At 36.3% G+C, this 11568-nt stretch overlaps 1 non-coding gene across 1 annotated transcript; it reads left to right on the top strand.

Moving 5' to 3' along the window:
• The first annotated feature begins 4109 nt into the window (after positions 1-4109).
• Positions 4110-4216, top strand: LOC120236553. Its single transcript, XR_005529701.1, has one exon. It is a non-coding gene; the product is annotated as a U6 spliceosomal RNA (small nuclear RNA).
• Positions 4217-11568: the final 7352 nt, after the last annotated feature.

The raw sequence follows: 11568 nt of genomic DNA, 5'->3' as shown, positions 1-11568 counted from the left end.
CTTAGCACGTCATCTAAAGCGCCCTATCTCACATTCTAAGGCAAAAAAAAAATATTAAAAGTAGAAGGATGGAAAAAGATATGCCATGAAAACAGTAACCATAATCAGCTGGAGTTACTGCACTAATGTTAAACAAAACAGGCTTTAAAAAATAGTATTTGAGGGGTGCCTGGCTGACTCAGTTAAGTAAGCATCTGACTTCAGCTCAGGTCATGATCTCACTGCTCAGGTGTTCAAGCTTTGTGTCAGGGTCTGTGCTGACAGCTCAAGCCTGGAGCCTGCTTCAGATTCTGTGTTTCCCTCCCTTTCTCTACCCCTCTCCCACTCACACTCTGTCTCTCTTTCCATCAAAAATAAACATCAATTTTTTTTAATATTTAAAAATAGAAATAGTATTAAAGGGGCACCTGGCTGGATCACTTGGTAGAACATGCAACTCTTGATCTCAGGGTCCTGAATTGAGCCATATGTTGAGCCTGCAGCCTACTTAAAAAGAATAAATAGATAATAAATTATATTAAAAAATAAAAAGGGAATTTTAACAGTAACAAAAAAAGGATAAATTTTAAAAAGAAAAGAAATAATATTTGAGAATATGGGATATTTCAAAATTATAAAAGGGTCAGTAAATCACAAAAAATAATGCTTATAAATGTATATGCACTGAAACAAAGCACTAAAATCAGTGGAGCAAAAATGACAGAAGTGAAAACAGAAATAGACCATTGGCAAATATAGTTGGATATTTCAATACTCTCCTATCAAAAAATTAATAGAAGAGAAAATCAGCAAGAGTATTAGAAAATACTGTTCACCTACTCAACCTCTCATACATATACTACTCTACTCAGTGATACCACGATACACACTTTTTTTCATATGCCAAAAAATAGTTTCCAAGTCAGACCATATACCAAGTCATAAAATCTCAACAAATTTCAAATAAATAAGATCATAAAAAGCATAATCTATGAATAGAACAGAATTAAATTAGAAATCAATAATAGAAAGATATCTTGGAAAATCTTTAATATTTGGAAGTTAAAAAAACATACTTTTTTAAAGTTTATTTATTTTGAGAGAAAGAGAGAGAGAGAGAGAGATGCAACTGGGGAAGGGGCAGAGAGAGAGAGAGAGAGAGAGAGAGAGAATCCCGAACAGCTTCTGTACTGTCAGCACAGAGCCCGATGCAGGGCTCCAACCCATGAAGCATGAAATCATGACCTGAGACAAAACCTAGATTTGGATACATAACAACTGAACCACCCAGGCACCACAAGAACACATTTTTTAAAATGTTTATTAGTTATTTTTGAGAGAGAGAGTGAGAGACAGAGCATGAGTAGGGGAGATACAGAGAGAGAGGGAAACATAGAATCTGAGGCAGGTTCCAGGCTCTGAACTGTCAGTACAGAGCCTGATGAGGGGCTTAAACCCACAAACCATGAGATCATGACCTGAGCCAAAGTCACTTAACCAACTCAGCCACCCAGGCACCCCAAGAACACATTTCTAAATAAGAAATCAAAAAAGAAATCACAAAGAATTAAAAAACATTTTTACTGAATGAGGGTGAAAACACATTATGTCACATTTTATGGGATACACAAAAAGCAGTGTCGAAAGGCAATACAGAAGATTACAGCAGAAATAAATGAAAGAGAAAAGAAAAAGCAATAGAAAAAAATAAAGTCAAAAATCCGTTCTTTGAAAAATTGAACAAAAATGGAAACCGTTAGCAAGACTCATCAAGAACAAAAAAGACTCAAATTACCAAAACAATGAATAAAAATGATGTCAGTATGGACTATGCAGAAATCAAAAGAATTATAAGACAACACAATGAACAACTTTATGCCAACAGATTAGACACGCAGATGAAACAAACACATTCTTAGAAAGACATTAAATGACCAAGACTGACTTAAGAATATGAAAACTGAATAGTAAAAACATCAAATTAGTCATTCAAAGTCTCCCCATAAAGAAAAGCAAAATCCCAAGGGCTTCAGTGGTAAATTCTATGAAATAAAAGAATGAAACAATATCAACATTTCACAAACTATTTCAGAAAACAAAGGAAAGAAATCTTTCTAATTCTATGACAGTATTATCCTGATTGCTAAGCCAAACAGATACAACACAAGAAAATAAAACTGCAGACTAAAAACCTATGTTAAAAAAGAAAGATCTGGGGCACCTGGGTGTCTAAGTCATTTAAGCGATTGACTTATGCTCAGGTAATGATCTCCTAGTTCACAGGTTTGAGCCCCGCACTGGGCTCTGTGCTGACAGTTGAGTCTGGAGCCTGTTTCAGATTCTGTGTCTCCCTCTCTCTCTGACCCTATTCCACTCATGCACTCTCTCTCACTCTCTCTCAAAAATAATAAACCATTAAAGAATATATAATAAAAAGCAAAGTTCTGAAATCAATACCCTCTCAACCTTCAGAAAACAGAAAAAGAGCAAGTTAACCCAAAGCAAGTGGAAGGAAAACAATAAAGATTATATTTGAAGTAAACTAAAAAGAATAGGAAAACAAAAGAGAAAATCAATCAAACTAATATTGAGTCTCTTAAAAGGTGAACAAAGTTGACAACCCTTTAGGTAAGCTGACCTCCTCCCATTCAAAAAGAGGAAAGACTCAAATTATTAAAATTAGTAATGAAAGAGGGAATATTACTGACATTACAGAAATAAAGATTATAAGGGGATACCATAAACAACTGTAGATCATAAAACTATACAATCTAGGTGAAACAATATTTTGAAAGATACCAAGTACTGAAATGACTAAACATTTTTAAAAATATGAATAGATCTATAACAAATAAACGATTGAAGTTAGTAATCAGAAATCTTACCACAAAGAGAAGTCCAGGGCCAGGTTTGCTTCATTGGTGAATTCTACCAAATACTTAAAGAAGAATTAACACCAATCCTTCAAAAATTCTTCTAACAAATAGAAGCGGGAATTCCTCCCACTCATTCTCTGAGGTCAATATTACCTTGATACCAAAACCAGACAAAAACATTACAAGAAAAGTGTAAACCAATACAAAAGGAAAAATACTCCTTTTTTTTTTATACAATACAAAACCTAGCTAACTGAATCCAGCAACATATGAAAAGAATTATACACCATGACTAAGTAGGATTTATCACAAGAATGTAAGGCTGAATCACACACAAAAATGAATCAATGTAATACAGTTTATTAATAGAATATACAACAAAAAATTACATAATGCTCTAAATAGATGCAAAAATGGATGTGTGGAAATCCAATACCCTTTCATGACGAAAAACACTCAACAAACTAGGAATCGAGCCCAGAAGCTGACCTCACACTTAAAGGTAAAAAGCTGAAAGCTTTGCCCTTAGAGTCAGGAATAAGACAAGAATGTCCAATTTTTATTTCTTATGGTCAGCACCGTACTGAAAGTTCTAGTGAGGGCATTAGGCAAGAAAAGTAAATAAAGGCATCCAGATTTGAAAGGAAAAAGTAAAACCATCTTCATTTAGATGACATGATCTTGTATGTAGAAATCTCTAAGGAATTCTAAAACAAAAAAACCCAAATGACTGGAGCTAATGAATATATTCAACAAAGTATAGAAGTTATCAGACAAATAAATAAAAATCAAACTGTATTTCTATACTCTAGTCATTAACAATTTCAAAATGAAATTAGGAAAACAATTCCACTTACAATAGCATCAAGTAGAATAAAATACTGTCCTTAGGAAAAATTTAACAGAAGAGGTCCACAAAATTCACTGATAACTAGAAAACCTCATTGTGAAAGACTGACTTAGCCATAAGTAAATTAAAAGTCCATCTCTTATGGATTGAAAGACCTAATATTGTTAAAGCGGCAGTACTTCCCAAGTCAATCTACAAATTGAATGTGCGCTCTACCAAAATCTCAGCTGCTTATTTTGCAGAAATTAACAAACTGATCTTAAAATTCATATGGAAATACAAGGGACCCAGAATAGCAAAAACAATCTTGAAAAAGAACACACCTTTCCCATTTTTCCAAACTTAAGACACAGATACAGTAATAAAGACTGTGTGATAGGCTACACTTAAAGATAGTGATATAAGTGCTCGCTTTGGCAGCACATATACTAAAATTGGAACGATACAGAGAAGATTAGCATGGCCCCTGCGCAAGGATGACACGCAAATTCGTGAAGTGTTCCATATTTTTCTGAGGCATAGGAGCACATGTACCCCAATGTTCATAGCAGCACTCTCCACAATAGCTAAAACATGGAAAGAGCCTAAGTGTCCATCAACAGATGAATGGATCAAGAAGATGTGGTTTATCTATACCATGGAATACTACATGGCAATGAGAAACAATGAAATCTGGCCATGTGTAGCAACATGGATGGACCTTGAGGGTGTGATGCTGAGCGAAATAAGTCAGGCAGAGAAGGACAAATATCATATGTTTGCACGTATAGGAGGATTAGGAGGAACTTGACGGAGGAACAAGGGGGAGAAGAAGGGGGGAAATGGTGGGGGAAAGGGAGAGAGGCAAACCATGAGAGACTCTTGAATGCTGACAAAAACTGAGGACTGATGGATGTGGGAGGGAGGGGGGGATGGGCATGGAGGAGGGCACTTTGGGGATGAGCACTGAGTGTTATGTAGAAACTAATTTGACAATAAACTATTTGTAAAAAAAATAAATAAATAAAAATAAAAGGAGGGATTCAATAAAAAAAAAAGATAGTGATATAATCAATAGAATAGAATTGATGGTCCAGTAATAAATCCATATATGTCCATTTGATTTTTGGTGAGAATTTCAAGAAAATTCAATAGGGAAAGATAAGCCTTTTCAAGAAATGCTGGTGAGACAACTGGATACCAATACATAAAAGAACTGTCAGATTCCTTCAACAGAAGACATACAAAAATTAACTCAAAATTGATCAAACATCTAACTATAACCACAAAGTATATTAATTTTTAAAAAATCTATCACAGGTATAGATCTCCTTGGCCTTAGATTAGGCAATGTTTTTAAAATAAAGCACTAAAAGCAGAATCAACAAAATAAAAAAAAAAAATCAGGTAAAAAAACAGGTTTTCACAAAAATTTAAAACATCTGCACTTCAAAGAACACAATTATTAAAGTGAAACAACAATCTACAGATTGGGAGAAAATATTTGTAAGTCAAATAACCTGAAAAGGGAATACTATCCCACAATCTATAAAGAAATTATTACAGTGCAACAATAAAATGACAAGTAATTTAGTTTTAAAACAGCAAAGGACTTGAATAGATCTTTTCTCCAATGAAGGTATGCAAATGGTCATTAAGTACACGAAATGATGTTCAGCATCTTTAGTTTAGATAAATACAAATTGAGACCCCAAGAGGTACCACTTCACAATTCACTAGAATGGAGTTACAATCAAAAGACAGACAATATCAAGTATTGGGGAAGATGTGGAGAAATTGGAAACCGTCATAAACTGCTACCGAGAATGTAAAGCTCTCTCCCTCACCCTGTCAGTGGGACTATTTCCTTAAAAGCACTTTGCATTTTGTAATAATTTATAATATCTTTCAGGAGACTGAAAGCACATGAAAATTGGTTTGAGGTTGCTTTACTTCACCTGAGTGTATTAGTTAGGGCACTTGTCATTCTGTGTGCTACCTGCAATTACTGATTTCCTTACCTTTTCTCAACCACTAAACTGAATCTTAAGATTGGACTGTGCCTTTTTTTTTTAAAGTGTTTATTTATTTATTTAGAGAGTGCTAGGGTGAGAGAAGGGGCAGGGAGGGAGGGAGGGAGAGAGATAGAGAGAGAGAGAGAGAGAGAGAGAGAGAATCCCAAGCAGGCTCCAAGCTGTCAGCACAGAACCCGATGCAGGGCGATGTGGGGCTTGATCTTACCAACCATGAGATCATGACCTGAGCAAAAATCAAGAGTCGGACACTTAATTGACCGAGCCACCCAGGTGTCCCTGGACTGGGCCTTCTTAATTTTTGCATCTCAGTACCTAGTCAAAGTGGCAATACAGAGGAAGTACAAAGGAAAAGTTAAAGTGATACCAAGTGTGGTACTCAGATCCTGAATGGAGGCCCAATATTCTTTCAGGACATTTAAAAGTTCAAAACTATTTTCGTAATAAGACCTATGCCACTCACTAGGTTTACATTTGTACGAATACTGCAAAAGTAATGATCCCCAAGGTCAAATTGCAGTCCCCAAACTGTATAAATTGTATAGTCGTCGATTGCTGCTGTACTAGCTTCCCACAAATTTATGTTCTAAAACCACAGAAATATATTATCTAACAGTTCTCTTGGTTAGAAGTCTTGAAATCACACTAAGGTCTCATCACACTAAGAGGAAATGGGTCAAGAGAGCTGCCTTCCTTTCTGGAGGATCTGAAGTAGATGCATTGTCTCCTTGCATTTTCTAACTTTTAGAAACTGCTCTCATTCCTTGGCTCATGGCCCACTTCCCTCATTTTCTATTTAGGTCTGTGGGTTGAGTCCTTTTCATACTGGATTACTCTCAATTCCTGTTGAGCCTCCTTCCTCTTTCGAGAAGGACTGTGAATTGGACCCATTTGGATAATCCAGGATAATCTCACTATTGTAAGGTAAACTGATTAGCAACTTTAATTCCTCTTTGTCACATAACTTCACATATTCACAGGTTCCAAGGATCAGGATGTAGGCATCTGGGGGTGAGGGTATCATCCTGCTTACAACCTTAGTCCTATTTCTTCAGCCACACAATTAGAATAAAAAGTAAAACTAGGTTTACTTGATAATATCCTCTATGAGGCAGTAAAGATTAGTAATTTTATTAAGTAAACCTGTGAGTACACCACACATTTTTTCAAAATTAACCAATTTGAGCTTTCACTTCAAGGAAAACATTAGACAGCATTTGTTGCTAATGATAAAATTAGAGTTTTCAAAGCAAAAATAAGAATTTTGTAAAATTGATGCATTGTCAGATGGAGAGCTTCCCAACATTAAAAAATTTTCCTAAGGAGACTGCTGGTAATATTAACAAATAGGATTTTTTGATCGTGTGTAATGAAGGGCATTAAGATTTAGAAGATCAGCATACCTCAATGAATCTGTGTTTTCCATACAACCGATATTTTATGTAACAAAATCATATGTTTATAAAAGAATCCTTCAAATTGCAAGATAGACCAGGGGATTACATAAAGTTCACTGATAGGGTTTCAGATTTCACATTGCAATTAAACTTTAAGAAATCACCACTTACTAATTTTGGGTATAGGATCAAAGAAAAACATTCACAATGATCTGAAAAGGTCATTTAAAAAACTCCTTTTTTTCCCAACTATATGTCTGTATGACACTGGATTTTATTCACTTCAACCCAAAACAACGTATCACACCAGAATGAATACAGAAGCAGATCTAAGAATTCAGCGGTCTTCTTCAAGCCAGACATTAAAGACCTTGCAAAAACATAAAATAATGTCACTCTTCCATTAAAACATTCTTTGGGAAAATATAATAATATTTTTTATAATATGCTCTATATGTTAATGTATAGGGCTTTATTATTGAATTAACTACGTTTTAAAAATAACCATGAGAGACTCTTGAATGCCAAGAAAAAACTGAGGACTCATGGGGGTGGTGGGGAGGGGAAGGCGGGTGATGGGCATGGAGGAGGGCACTTGTGGGGATGAGCACTGGGTGTTATATGGAAACCAACTTGACAATAAACTATTCAAAAAAATATATACACAAATTAAAGTTAAGACCAACACATCAAAAAATATATATAATTTTACTTATAACAAATATAAGTAGAATTACAACATAAAAACTCTTTCTGAGGTCAACAGTAATTTTTAAGAGTGTAAAGTACTCATAAACCAAAAATTTGAGAACTGTTTAGGAAGATAAACGGGAAAGCCCCAGAAAGATCATCATCAGATAGTGTCTATCAAAGCAATAAACTTAGACAGCCACACTGGGCACCAGGATAGAGAAGACAACATAAAAACAGGGCATGGAAGGAGGGCTCCATGAACAAATAGCCCCACTCCCAAACTCTTTCCTAGTCAAATGTGTGATTTGCAAGGACAGAGCTCACCCCTCCTAGAAGCTAAATTAGCCCACAGGCATTTTTGAGGACAGATATTAATACATGCTAGAAAAGGAAAGAATGCTATTTTACAAAAATATAGATGAATAAATGTGATTATCCACAAAACTTGCATTTAAAAATATAAGGGTGAAAAAAAATTAGGGAGCTGGACTAAAATAGCAAGCAACATGAGTAAAGAATGTCATCATGCCAATGAAGCACAGAGTAATATTCACTGGTAAAAATTAAGACTTCATCAGTAAAATGCTCCTCAAAAAGAGTTCCTATCACTCCTCAATTTAAATTAGGTAAACTCCAGACCTAAACTTGGATTACCTGTGTTCTCTAAAGGGAAACTGGAAAATTCAGGTGACATGGCATGGCTGCTCACTGCTAGAAAGAACCACAACTGTACAACCTCTCTGACACTCAATAGCCTGAGTTAGAGAAGATCCCTTTTCAGTAACCTTAGCAAACAAATAATGAAAGTGACAGAAAACGATGACCACCATAACCAACTGGGAAACAGAGTAATTATGTCCCCTAACCAGGGCAAAAAGACAAGAAGTCTTTTCTTGGAAGCATGATAAAAAAGAACCTTAAATTTAGATTCTGAAGACCTAACTTTTGGCTTAAGTCACATTCCCTGAGTTATCTGGGCAACTTAAACTACCTCTTTTGTTTTCATTTCCTTATGTAAGATAATAAAGTTAGTCTAAATCTCTTGCTTTAGAATTCAACTGTAAATCACAGAAACACATTTTATATCCAAATCCTAAAGTCACACACATCTAAGATAAAAATACACACTAGTACTCACCAAACGGATAAGTTATAATCTGCCATTTGAAAAGCACTGAATTGACTGATGTCCACAATTGTTTATTAAAAACAACAAAAGTGAGGGGGTTGCCTACAAAACTATAATATCGTGATCTTTTTAACTACAGGGGTGTCTTTGCAAGGAAGAAAAATGTATATTCACATTTGGCTAATATTCAAACTATGGATATTAACATTACTCAGCTTTTTGAGACTGTTGTATTTATTGGCTACCTGAATTTAGAAAAATTTTTTAAAGTTTATTTATTTATTTTTGAGAGAGAGGGATCATGGGAACAAAGTAGGGGTGGAGAGAGAGGGAGAAGGAGAGAATCCTAAGCAGGCTGTGCACTGTCAGCACAGAACTCAACATGGGGCTCCACATCAGGAACTGTGAGGCCATGACCTGAACCAAAATCAAGAGTCAGACCGTTAACCCAATCAGCTACCCAGGTGTCCCATGAATTGAGAAACTTAAACAGCATATTGTGTTTGACTGCCTGATGTCAAAAAATCAGTTGCTTAGCTAACATGTGCATTTTTCCAACTATTATTTGGATCTCCTGATTCCTTACTGTTCACTGGGTAACAAAACTGTATTATAAAATATAGGAAGTTGTTGATCTAAGAATATGTCCCTCAAATGTTAATAATGTCAATGTTTGGCAGAAGGGATTGTACTTTTCTTAGAGGAGGTTAGGACAGGCAATAAAAGTCAAGAGTTGAGGGGCACCTGGGTGGCTCAGTCGGTTGAACATCAGACTCCTGATTTCAGCTCAGGTCATGATACCAGGGTGTGGGATAGAGGACCCCCCCCCCCCGCTTGTTGGGCTCCACACTCAGTATGGAGCCTGCTGAGGTGCTCTCTTTCTCCCCCTGCTCCTATCCACCCCCCACTTACTCTCTAAAAAACAACCAAAAAACCCAGCTCTTAAAAAAAAAAGTCAAGACTTTAAATTTGAATACACTTGTAAATTACAGCATGTGATGACTACCAATTATTTTTACCAATAGCTAAAATTATATTGAGCCCTGTGGCAACATGAGATTCCTCTAACAGATGACTTTGGACTCCATAGTCCCCATTGTGCTGTTGAAGCTTTCCTATAAAAGTACAGAGGTTTGACTTCCTTGCTCTTTCCCTTCCTCCCCGCCTTTGCATGGTGGCTAGATCCTGCACTGAGACCTGAAGGCACTTCCCTCCTACTCTCGCTCCTTTTTCTTTATCCTTTACAGGCCTCTTCCCCAATAAACCTCTAGTTCATCTTAGGATCTGCTTCTCCGGGAATTTGAACCAACAAAGAAAGTGCTTACAAGTCCTGCCACCATATTAAATTCTACACATCATTACTGAATCTTCGCAAGCGGCTTATGAACATATTAGTATTTTCATTTTAAAAATAAGGAAACAAACACTGAGAGCAGAAAAGTATCTTTCCCAGAGACTCACAACTAGTGACAGAGCAGGGATTTGAACGTTTTGCCTTCAAAGTTAGACCCCAGACCTTATTTTAAAGCAATTACACTACATTAAACAACAAAACTAGACAAATCCCTAACAACATTCTTTCTGGTGCCTGTGTGCTTTCACACATTATCACATTTAATCCTAATAAATCTATAAAGTTGTTATTACCACTTGACAGATGAACAAATTGGGGCTCAAAGAACTTAAGCAGGTTCTTCCAAATCGTGTAAGTTCATGGATTTGAGCTTATATGCAGGTCTTCTCTGAATTCAGCTATTTTACATTTTACTGCTTTGCCGAATTAATCAAAATGACTTTTTTTTTAGTTTTAGCTAATTTTCTTGAAAATGTGACTCAGCAAAGAATTCACCAAATGATTTAAACAGCTATAAATGTTTCTTCTCTCTCTGTGGGTACATGGGTATTCATAAATATTACAGGTGCTCTATTAGCAACTTACAGTAATTTCCTGAGCCACCTCTCTCCTTATCGATTTGTATTTTAATAAAAGTTTACAGGAAAATTGCTGGGGCACTGTTTCAAACACCTGTCTCCAATAACATATCAGTAGTTGAGGATGGCAGGCAGTATTCTCTTCATACTTCCTGATACTTTTTAATATTACTATGCTGATTTTTACCTTTCTCTCTTAATTTACCAGCAGTCTTTGAGTGCACCGCTCCAAAACCTCCCTTAACTAGAGTCACCTGAAGAGGTAAGTTAGGCGTCTGTAGAATCATCACGTCTAATGATTAATCCCTGGTTGTTTCCCAGCCTCTAAAAGAACACAGCCTAACAGTACTTCGCAGTATGTCAGTCAGAGCTGGATGTCGGAAGTAAGTCAGCAACGTATTTGAACACTGGAAGGTGAATGGGGTAGTATTGGGGGGTGGGGGGGAGGGGGAGTTGTTTTTCTGTTTTTCTGTACCAAAAGCATGTGGAAAAATTTCCAAAAGCGGCAATCCTAGGGATATGGGCACTGTCAGGTTAGAAAGAGGAGCCTTAGGAGTGACCCCATCGTGGAGGTCCTGGACCCACTCCTTGGAGGAAAGAGCCAAGGGTCTCCTACCCAGTCTCCTCTGTGACTTCAAATGAGGAAACTGAGGCCCAGAGATGGGCAGGTAGTTGCTCAGAGTCACAGACATCAAGTAAG

The sequence above is a fragment of the Hyaena hyaena genome, unplaced genomic scaffold (genome assembly GCF_003009895.1).
Source record: "Hyaena hyaena isolate Hyena2069 unplaced genomic scaffold, ASM300989v1 scaffold_156, whole genome shotgun sequence".
Lineage (NCBI taxonomy): Eukaryota > Metazoa > Chordata > Mammalia > Carnivora > Hyaenidae > Hyaena > Hyaena hyaena.
Note: the sequence above shows the minus strand (reverse complement) of the source record. Positions and strands in the feature narration are given on the sequence as shown.